The 11,969-nt window shown below is 40.2% G+C and overlaps 1 pseudogene; it reads left to right on the top strand.

The window, feature by feature from the left end:
• The first annotated feature begins 8,670 nt into the window (after nucleotides 1-8,670).
• Nucleotides 8,671-9,532, top strand: LOC136154400 (large ribosomal subunit protein eL27-like; annotated as a pseudogene).
• The last annotated feature ends 2,437 nt before the right edge of the window (nucleotides 9,533-11,969 follow it).

Genomic DNA, 11,969 nt, shown 5'->3' with positions numbered 1-11,969 from the left:
CCCGGTGTCTTTGTGTGATTCAGCAACAACCTTTCAGGATTAAACTCACGTCTCCTGCACTAGCAGGCAGATTCTTTACCACTGAGCCACCAAGGAAGCCTGTAAATTATGTAGCCAGTTATAGAACCGAACTGATCTATTACAAGGCCATTACACACTAGCTAATTATTAAGAACAGAGTTAGGGGAGCTAAAGAAATGTAAATGAAAATGTTCAGTTCTATAAGTTGTTAAGTAAAACTGCAGTGTCCATATATCCATATGATCTAGAAGTCTCTAGAAACAGGCAAATTGTTCCATAGAATAGGAGGAAAGGAAACAAGCAGACATTTTACAAATCATCTATGACATGATGTCTTGCTTGGTGCCAACTGTGCCCTTATCCCCTAACCTTCTTCCTTTAGGTTTATAATTTAAAAGACAGACAAGGTAACATGAGTGATGTGCTACATTTAGTGATCTATTACATTTTTTCCTCTCTTAGTAGATGAATGCTCACTCACTTCTTTTCATGGGTCTCTCAGGCTTCAGACTACAGTGCAATGGGGGAGTTTACAGAAGTGTCTCTGATTGTAGATCCTTCTAATGTCTCACAAAAAATAACTGGCTGAATATTCACACATGATAACAATGAAAAAAAACAGAGCTAAGAATACAGATGAACAGGTGTGCTACTGCCAAAATCTGGGTGAAATTTCTCATAAAGCTGTGGTTTGTGAAACTGGGTAAAGAACCAAAAAACCCTTACCCATGCTTTGGTTCAACAGGCAGAACAGAGAGAAGATAGGAAGATCTTTCATTCCTCTTGCATTGTAGTCTGGAGCCTGAGAGAAGTGAATGGGCATTCATCTACTAAGAGAAAAAAAAAGATTTATCACATCACTAATGTTCCTTAGTCTGAGTTTTCAATTATCAGTTGTCTAAACTGTACTTAAGGCAAAAACAGAGAGTTATCAATTCAAAATTGGACTTGGTGGGAATTCCCTGGTGGTCCAGTGTTTAGGACTCTGTGCTTCCACTACACGGGGCACGGGTTTGATTCTTCATCTAGGAACTAAGATCCCACAAGCTGCACAGTGTGGCCAAAAAAATAAATTAAAAAAATTTTAAAACATTTGGTCTTTGTACAGAATGTGTAAAATTGCTGAATGAAGATATCAACTGTGCTAGCAAAGTGAACATTCTGTTATGAAAATGAAGGAGTCTGACATGATTTTCTGCTTCAGATGGAAGGGCCATTTCAGAGTAAATGAGAGCAGAGTCAGATTCTACAGAACCAGCTGGAAATATGGCAAAAGGTAGCTTTTTTTTGCCATTGTTATCTTTGTTAGCATCATGATCTCACCCTCTGTCTTGTGATGACTTCAGAATTCGGAGCTTCATGCAGGTCTTGTGATACACCCCTAATTTGCAGGTGGTCCTAGGTTGGAGATAAAGCTGCCAATCCCTGAGACTGAGGTGGACAACACATAAAATGTTTTGACCAAGGAGGCCAATGACTTATGGTGTTGTGACTTCCAATCTAAGCCTGTTTCCTCATATATAAGGGCTTCCCAGGTGGTGTTAGTGGTCAAGAAACCACCTACAGTGCACGAGACCCAGGAGACTCAGGTTTGATCCCTGGATCGGAAAGTTCCCCTGGAGGAGGGCATGGCAACCCACTCCAGTATTCTTGCCTGGAGAATCCCATGGACTGAGGAACCTGGTGGGCTACAGTCTATAAGGCAGCAAAGAGTCAGACGTGACTAAGCGACTGAGCACACACCCACACCTCAAATATATAAATTAGAACAGCAGTAGCTGCCACACACTTTTGTTATAAGGATCATAGAAATAAAATATGCAAGCATGTATGTTTGTACATAAACTTTTGGTAGGAGAGGTAGTGCTGAATAAAATCAGATTTCCTTCCCAATTGACCTTTTCTAAACTACCATTTCTCATAGGGCCTTCCCCTGCATAACATTATATCTTATAAATATCTTCAGCTAAAATTAAAGCCAATGTATTTAATTTTACTACTGAGCAACTTCATACGTTCTGGGAATTGCAATCAATGTAATTTTCCATTTGTATTACATAACTTTTCCCATGAATTACACTTCTACCATTCTTGTATAGAATGGCAGTATTACTCTGTGTTACCAGGATAGACTCAGGAGTCTGATTTCTTGGGTTCACATCCTAGCCCTGACACTTATTAATCATGCAATATTAAGTCCAATTTTGGTGCCAATTCTGACGTGTTGTTTCTTCCTCCCACACCCAGCAATGCTCTGACACTAGCTGAGTGCCCTACAATTCAACTTAATTCTGATACTATTGAAACCAGGCAGGATCCTGTGGGTCTCCAGGACATGGAAGCCTTTCAAATGGTTGCAAATCAGGGAAGGGACGGAATACAGGGATAAGGGAGGAGCAGTCAAGAAACAACAGCACAGCCATGAGGTAGGTTCCTGTGTTCCCCCTCAAGGGATACACAGAACAGTATCTTTAAATTCACCTGTAGAACTAAAACCTCCACTGAATGTAGGATGTTCCAGAGAGAAGGTCACAGTTTGATAACAAAAATGCTCATCAGGAGACCATCTGAGGTCAGATGAAAGGAATATAGCTCCTCTCCCCAACCCTGATCCTTCTTATCAAACCTGTCCTTGAACTGCTGCTATAAAATTCCTCACCAAATTCCCCCAGGTGGGGACACACAGGGCACTAGCCGGCTGTGTCCAGCCAACACCCCGGCAAAGCAAGAAAGCTATTTTCACCTACTTCACCCAAAACTCTTGTCTCTGAGATTTGATTCGGTGCTGGAGCACAGAGACTGAGCTTTCTGCCTCATCCTCTACCTTGCAGACACCATCAGATTCCACAGGTTAAGGGCCCAGTCTTACAAGACTACTCACTCCCACTTTAGACACCAAACGAAAGTCCAGGTTGTCACCTGTGCTTCTGATCTGCCACATATAGACTGGAAGTTCCAACAACCTCCTCTCCTTAGTTTTGATTAATTTGCTAGTATGGTTCACAGAACTCAGAAATATTTTACTTACTAGTGTGGAGCCCAGGCGGAGGTCATAGGGCAATAAATCCCGAATTAGCCAAGCTTCCATGGCAACCATTGTCATGGGCCATCCTGTTTGTCATGAATCTGTGCCATCCTGTTTGTCATGAGCCATCCTGTCCCTAACCAGCCAGCTCCCATCTCCATATTAGGCAAAGTGGGCACCAAAAGACCCCCGACCAATGACTTAACACCACCCCTCCCCATAGGAAGTTTCTTTGTCCTGAGACTATTAAAATTGGCTGCAAGCCCATGAAAGGGGTTGGCTCTCCGTGGTCTGTCAGGAAGTTGGCCTGCTGTCTTTGCAGTGCCTTCACTAGCTCAGCCTTTTGCTCTCAATAAACTCTCTCTTCTAAAATACTTTGTGTCTGGAAATTCTTTCCCAACCTGTGCGAGAACTGCCACAATAACTAGACTACTGGCCTATTAAAAAAGAAGGTAACTCAGGAACAGCTACATGGAAGATGTATATGGGGAAAGGGCTCAGAACTGCCATGTTCTCTGAGCACGCCTCTCCTTCCAACCAGGAAGCTCTCTGAACCCCTTTTATGAAGGCTTTATCACACAGGCAGAGTTGATTAAACCATTCGCCACTGGTTATTGAACTTAACCTGAAGTCCCTCTTCCCTCCTCAGAGGCCAGGGGGGTGAGACTGAAAGTTCCAACTCCCCAACCACAAGGAGGGTTCCCTTGACAACTAAACCCCTGTCATAACTGCTTTCTAAAAGTCACCTGCTGCTGCTGCTAAGTTGCTTCAGCCGTGTCTGACTCTGCATGACCCCATAGACGGCAGCCCACCAGGTGCCTCTGTCCCTGAGATTCTCCAAGCAAGAATACTGGAGTAGGTTGCCATTTCCTTCTCCAAAAGCCACCTCATTGACATAAATTTGGATGTGGATGAAACAGGTTGGTTATGTGTATCAATAGACATTTATTGCTCTTATCACTTAGGAAATTCTTAGGGTTTTAGGAGTTCTGTGTCAAAAACAGGGACTTCAAACAAATTATCTGTTTCTTATTATAACTCACAATGTCACATGAGCAAGTCACAACCTTCCTTTGCCTATGTAGATAATAGTATCATCTTCACAGGTTAACCGTGAGGTTATATGACCTGTGCTGTGCTTAGTCATGCCCAACTTTTTGTGACCCTATGGATTGTAGCCCGCCGGGCTCCTCTCTCCACGGAATTCCAGACGAGAATATTCCAGGCAAAAATACTGGAGTGGGTAGCCATTCCCTTCTCCAGGGGATCTTCCCAATCCAGGGAATGAACTCAGGTTTCCCACATTGCAGGCAGATTCTTTACCATCTGAGCCAGCAGGGAAGCCCAAGAATACTGGAATGGGTAGCCTATCCCTTCTCCAGGGGATTTTCCCGACCCAGGAATTGAATCAGGGTCTCTTGCATTGCAGTTGAGCTACCAGGGAAGCCCTTTATGAGATAACACCTTTAAGATGTTTTTTTAGAGCAGTTTCAGGACTAGAGTAAGCTCTCAGTAAACAATAACTTTTTTTTTCTTTAAATAGTAGTGACTCAATAAGAAAACCCAAGTATGAAATTTCACTTTCTTATGAATGGTCTCTGCTCTTCATATATTAGTAAATTTTCTAGGTATTTATTTTTAAAAAATATTTATTTATTAATTCATTCATTCATTTGGCTGTGCCAGGTCTTAGTTGTGGCACACGGAATCTTTACTTATGGTATCCAAACTCACAGTTGGGGCATACAAACCCTTAGCTGCAGCACATGGGATCTAGTTCTCCAACCAGGGATCAAACCACAGCCCCCTGCATTGGGAGAGAGAAGTCTTAGCCGCCGGACCATCGGGGAAGTCCCTCCTAGGTATTAAAAACATCTAGTGTGGGATGGTATCACAACCCTGGGTCATTTGGGGATATTTTAATAAATAGAGTAGACAGAGTATAGGAAAACCAGGGGGTGTGGAATACCTCAGGGCTAGTAATTACTGAATGTGGCTATCACCCCTAAGCCTTAAGGTGTCAGGGGAGAGAACAGTTATTGGGACTTAGAAGCAGAGAAGGCAATCTGATGAGGGGAGAAGGATAACACAAGTTCTAGCTTCCGGTGGAAGAAAGTGGCCAAGACAAGGTGACCTGGCAGAGAGGGAGCTGGGGACTAAATTCTTTCACCTTCCTCCCCTCCTTTCTCTCTCCTGCCAATACACCATAGTAGCCAAATTGAATCCCAAACTTGAGGGAAGAGAATCCCACTGACACAGTTCATCTAGGGCAGCCTCATGGGTCACAGCAGGATGGAGAAAGGGGAAGAGTGGACATGGACACGTGGAAGGTGCCCAGTGCAACAGTCATGTTAATTCTAAACTTAAACATCTGGCAGTTTCATAAAATCATATCCTATTTTTAAATGATTATTTCTTTAAAAATTTATTTTTATTTTTTGGCCGCACAGAATGTGGGATCTTAGTTCCCCAACCAGGGATCAAACCTGTGTCCCCTGCATTGGGAACATGGAGTCTTAACCAATGGACTGACAGGGAAGGCCCTATATCTGATTTTTTCTTTTTTCTTTTTTTTTTTTTTTTAGGAATAAGCATATTCACTTTTTTTGGAAAGAAAATCTTTCATATGAGACTAATATCTATGGAAATGGGTAATATTTCTGTGATCTCTGTATCTGTAGACTTGTGTTAAGTAACTATATCTATTGGGGTCAAGAAGTCTCTTAGAGAAATTAGATTTCTTGGGGAAAATACTACTTTAAAGGACAGTACCCCCATCTCACATTACCTGTCCTTGGCCACAAGAGGAATGAGGCTCAAGATTTGGTTGGTCTTAGTCCAGTTTATCTCCAAAAGTATAAAGTGTCCAAAGGTATGGCTTATTGACAGGTGGATCAGCTGCATCATGTCTATAGATGAATACCAACGAAACAGGCAAAATGATAAATGTACAATGTGATCTTTGAGAACTTGGATGTGCTTCAAACATCATATATACCAAAGGACCTCTATTCTTTATTGTTGCCTCTTCTTCACAAAGACATCCCTCATAGCTTCTCATACATCTTTTTTTTTTTAATTTTTTTTATTAGTTGGAGGCTAATTACTTCACAACATTTCAGTGGGTTTTGTCATACATTGATATGAATCAGCCATAGAGTTACATGTATTCCCCATCCCGATCCCCCCTTCCACTTCCCTCTCCATCCGATTCCTCTGGGTCTTCCCAGTGCACCAGGCCCGAGCACTTGTCTCATGCAGCCCACGCACTCCAATGTTCATCACACATCTTTTGAACTGAAAAGGCATGATTATCATTTTAAAATGCAGTTCCCCACTCCTTTAGCAGGTTTTGGCACCAACTCATTTCCTATCAGGCACAGACTTAATAGAACCCTCCATCTCTTCTGCTAACAAAGATTATCCAGTGGGTGTTTCTCTGAGTTCACTGACAGCCTTCTCTCCTGGCATATTCCCCTCCCTGTAACTAGATGGTATCTCTGGTTTTTCTGCTCAGTTTCCTTTGGATCCCTGGGGTTCAGCTTGCAAACTGGAAAAGAAAATTTCCTCTCACCCACTCACTCAAATTCTCCCTCATTTCCAGACCTACTCAACTGTTGTCTCAACTTTTTCAAATCGATTAAAGAGATTACTCACTTTCTCTTTTTTCATATCTCTGACACAAGAATGGAACTCGAAACCTATAAACTTCTATTGAAAGTGCAGAAATCCCTCCCCTACTCCCACTGAAAACTCATTTCCATATTTCTCTTTATCTGGTGGATTATTGTTGCTGTTTTATACCAGACTGTTGGGAGCTTAATGTTAAGTGCTTCATTAATAATGCTTTGTGCTTTAGAAAAATTTGAAACAGATAAATCTTGACAGTGAAAAGGACTTACTTATTTTATTCTTTGTGCTTAACATCACAGAGAACAGTTTAAAAACAGTTTTGTTTCTACTTCAAGATACAGAAAAGCAGTGCTTTACAAAACACAACCACAGACAGAATTAATTAGTGGAAGTATAAAAAAGGGTTTTATGATTTAAAAATAAATGTTTGCTTCTAACAGTAATAAAAGGATAAAAATCACTATATAGAGAGAAGAGGAAAGAAGAAAACAAAAGCATATATTTTCCTGGAAGGATAGGGCAAACTCACGGGCATGCTAACAAAAGAATCTGTACAGAAAATAATTAAAATAGAAAACGTCTAGTTTTGCCTTATTCGAGATGGATTTGTGAGTTCCATTTTGACAATATTTGTCAGTAATTTGGTTTCCATTAGAAAACAACCTTGACTGTTTTTTAGTCAGTCTGGTACTCTGCAACATTATTATCCTAACTTAATTCATATATTGGGTGGGCTAAAATGTTCATTCAGGTTTTTCAATAAGATGGCATGACAAACCTTGAATGAACTTTCTCACTAATCCCAATAAAAACAGTCTCTTCTAATATTCCCAACAGGCCTCCCTTCTGAAACCTTTCCTTTCCTCAACACATACAAAGCACTAGATGCAACCATGAATCTAGTAGCGAACTTAAATGGCATCAGCTCAACCTTATTCCAAATTTAAAACATTTCTGGGACATGGTCAAACAGTGTCTGCCTGAATACTTTCAGTGAGGGGAATTCATTCTTTACCAGATGTTCCATTTCATTTGTGTCTAATCGTTAGTCCTTGAAGAGAGCAAAAATCTGCCTCTGTAACTTTCTAGCTACTAGTTCTAGGAAACAGCTGGAACATCACAGGTTGATTGTTTTTGCTTTCACAGGATATAACTCCTCAGACTTTGAAGAGCAACAGCACCTTTCTCAAAGTACCCCCCCTTCCGCCCCACTAATTTTTTAGGATATATACCTGTACTTCTCTCAGTTTTTCCTCCTGTAAAATGATTTCCAACTTGTTCACCATCTTGGTTGCTTTCCTGGAGAAATATCCTAATATGTGGAAGTTCTTCAGATGGAGCATCTAGAAATACATGAAAGGTTTGGGTTATGCTCTTACCAGTACTATTAGGCTTCCTCATGATGATATTAATACTACATATCTATCCAGGTAGGCTAAAAATCATATTTTTTATTGGACATTACAGTGTGAACATCAGTTGAACTCAGGATTATTTAAACCCTAACATCTTTTTCAAATGACTTGCAACCAGATGTGGCCTTTCATTCTAAACTTGAAAAATAATAAATTTAGTACTGACATGCAGGAGTTACTAACTACCTTTTAAAAAAATACTATATTTGTTCCAACCCAATATTTTGGATTTTTATTATATCATCCAATGCATTGGTTTCAAACATTGTGACATCTTGGAATCTGAAAAGCATGCCTCTGACAGCCTCTTTATGTGGAAAGTATATCACTGGAGACTTTACTCTGGTAGAGATCAATATATTACTCATGTGTCAGTAATAATTTGGAAGATTTTAAATGTCTATAACTGATAACACACCGAAGTAGACAAATCTCAGGACTCAGTTATTTAACTGGTATTTCTGAGTGCCCATGATGTGTCAGGTACAGTATTAGGTATAGAAGACTATCAGAATAACAGCTCACAATTTGCCCACATTCTCTGCATCTGTGCCTCTGTGTATTTTGAATCTGGGCATGGCTGAAGGAAATCACCTTCGACCAACAGTATAATAGAAAACGAGACACAAGCAGGAGCTTTAGCAATATCTGTGCCTTCGAGCTTGCTCTCTCTTGCTGGTCCTAGAAACCTTGAACCTTCAGTATGTGAATAAATCCACACTGTACTGCTGGAAATATGTGGCCCTGTCACCCTTACCACTCTTGCCAGCAGTCCAACCCCAAGTGCTAGGCAGGTGAGTGAGGCCATGCTAGACCAAGTGGCCCCTAGCAAACCTGCTGTCTAACCATGTGAACGAGCCCAGCAGGACAACTGTTCAGTGGAGTCCAGCTCAAGTTTTCAAATCATGTAATCGTAAGCTAATAAGTGATGGCTGCTTTAATTTACCAACTTTGGGGGAGGCTTTTTACATAGCAAAAGTCATAGTGGAAAGTATATTAGCTTTCTGCTGTAGGCCCGAGTGGTTGCTGCCAAAAAGGTCAAGTTTAGGAAACCTGGGAAGGTGGGGCTGGTCTTGGCTGGTCGCTACTCTGGACGCAAAGCAGTCATCATGAAGAACATTGAAGATGGCACCTCAGACTGACCCTACAGCCATGCTCTGGTGAGTGGAATTGATTGCTATCCCCGCAAAGTGCCACGGGCAAGAAGAAAATCACCAAGAGGTCAAAGATCAAGTCTTTTGTGAAAGTTTATAATTATAATCACCTCATGCCCACAAAGTATTCTGTGGATATTCCCTTGGACAAAACTGTTGTCAACAAGGTGGTCTTCAGGGACCCTACTCTCAAATGCAAAGCCTGACAAGAGGCCAAAGTCAAGTTTGAGGACAGATACAAGACTGGCAAGAACAAATGGTTCTTCCAGAAGCTTCAGTTTTAGGTCTCTTTCAGTCATTAAATATACCAAAAAATGTTGTAAAGTGATTGGCCTCCAACTAATAAAATAATATTAAAAAAATATATATATACCAAAAAAAAAAAAAAAAAGAAAGAAAAGAAAAGAAAAAGAAAGCATATCACACACAGTCCCTGGTCTCATGAAAAAAAATTTTAGTAAGATTCTCATTGGATATGGTAAGTTTCCCAACCTGTCATTACTACTCATATCCATTCCCTTGTCTGTGTCACTTATTCAGTTATTCCCATTAGACATGGCATTCTTTGTGAACTTGGCCATGTAACTTGCCTTGTCCTGTGAAATGTGAGAGGAAGTAACTGCCTTAAGAGGCATCTGTGTTTCCACCCACCTTCTGCTCCATGAGAAGAGGGAGATGAAGGAAACATGGAGCTCACCTGAACCCAATCTGCAGTGTGGCACCAAGGCCATCTGAGGCCAACCTCGATCAGCTAACACTCAGCCAAGCCGCAGATGTGTAAGGCGAAATCACTGTTGTTTTATGCCACTGAATTTCAGGGTGCTCTGTCATGCTGGATTTTGGTGGCAAGATCTAACTGATAGTGTGGAGCTATTTAAAGATATTGCTAAGTCAATAGTACCATTTCAAGAAACAAAGTCACATAGTTTCGTAAATTATTGGCTGAATTTTATCTACTAATACATTTTAATTTACATTATGGCAAACAAAAATAAGAGATGTTCAACTGATAGCAATCATCAGTCACTGCAATACCTGGGGACTGAGTAGCAGCAGCCTTTAATTTTTCAGTTGCTACACTTCTAGGATTAAAGGCTGTTTGGTCTTGAGCTTGGAAACCACTATGACCACTCTTGCTGTTACTCAAGATAGTTCCTAGACACTTCCAGTACCAGTTGATGTGTCTTTTCCCCCCTTTATTATGCCAAGGTAGAAGTTGACGATTAAAGTGTTAATAGCAGATGTAGACAAGATTTCCATTAGAGATATCTGCCTTCATAAGGGGTTTCTGAAACATCAAAAGACCTCAGCACTCAAAGGAGTTATGCTACAAGAATGGTCTGGCATGGAGTGTGGTTTATGTTTTGGGACAGAACACTTTTTTTTTCTATTCAAGTCACAAAAACTTGAAGCGCTCTAATCCAGGCTGTATTTAACATTGGCCATGTGCTGGTACACAAGAGAGTGTTTTTAAGTTTCAGATTTGCCAAGGTCTGATAATTTTTGGAAATCATAATAAAAACAAACTCCTAGATGTTGCAGCAATGTAAAATGCTGTAAAGGTTTTTTATTTGCTTACCCTTCAGTTTTTGTACTTAATCTTGTCAGCAGGCAACAAACAATTCACAGCCTGGGAGCCACCGTGTGAGTAGCACTGCATTGAGAGACTGTGGGCAGGAGGGGATGATACAGACAAGCTCTGCTGAATTATTTCCTTGGCTATACCACAGCCATCTTGCTATCTTAGACAAGCAGAAAGTGGTAAGCACGAAGATATCACTGTTTAGAGGATATTACTACTTTGTATAAGAATATTCAGTAAGGAGAAAAAATGAAATTATGCAACTAACACCATCTTCTGGCAACCAATATGATTATAATTTTTTTGGTATAGTAATACATAAGAGGAATGAATTAACTTGTCAAATATAAGTTAAGAATTTACTATGTGCAAGCCCCTGTCCTAAGAGCTAGGAATCGTCACTGTATAAAAGAGATGTGCCTTGGTCCTTACGAAGCTTATGTTATAATAGAAAATCCCGAAAAGAGTAGAATCAGTTTTGAACAGACCCTGCATTTTTTGTCCTCTTGCTGTTAGCACAAATTTTTGATAAACCTCATTAGCTTTATCACAATTAATCCTTGGCTTCTTTCTTTCACAACCATTTTTAAACTGTTCAGATGACTTGTATTAATTTCCTGACCTGAAAGTATAATTTTGGAGGACCGGTCATTTGCCCTTTTCCAAGAAAATTGTTTTAAAAAATTGAAGTTGCATTGTGAAGTTGTCTCTGATCACTTCTTTCATTTGTATTAACATGATCACGTCCCCTGCCCAACCATTGAAAAAATGAGGAACAGGAAGAGGAAAAAGACTACTGATTTGCAGAAGTACGTGCTTGAAAATGAAAATTACAAAACAGGAAGTTCAGCTTACCATTTTCAACATGCAAACATTTACCACAATAATTATTTTTAAGTATCAATTTACATCATAGATCTTGAAGAATAAATTTATGAAATGAATTATCCTGAGAGCTGCTAATGGGTAATAAATTGCAATGGAAATGTAAATGACCTGTTTCAACCATCAAGAGCATGGCAAACACCTGCAAATTCCAGATTTCTCATTTACAAACAAGTTGACATGCTGTGTATTAATGCTATGTAACTTGGAGCAAGTTACCTAACTGCTCTGGTTTCCAAGTTTCCTTATCCGTA

Source organism: Muntiacus reevesi, chromosome X (genome assembly GCF_963930625.1).
Source record: "Muntiacus reevesi chromosome X, mMunRee1.1, whole genome shotgun sequence".
Taxonomy (NCBI): Eukaryota; Metazoa; Chordata; class Mammalia; order Artiodactyla; family Cervidae; genus Muntiacus; species Muntiacus reevesi.
Note: the sequence above shows the minus strand (reverse complement) of the source record. Positions and strands in the feature narration are given on the sequence as shown.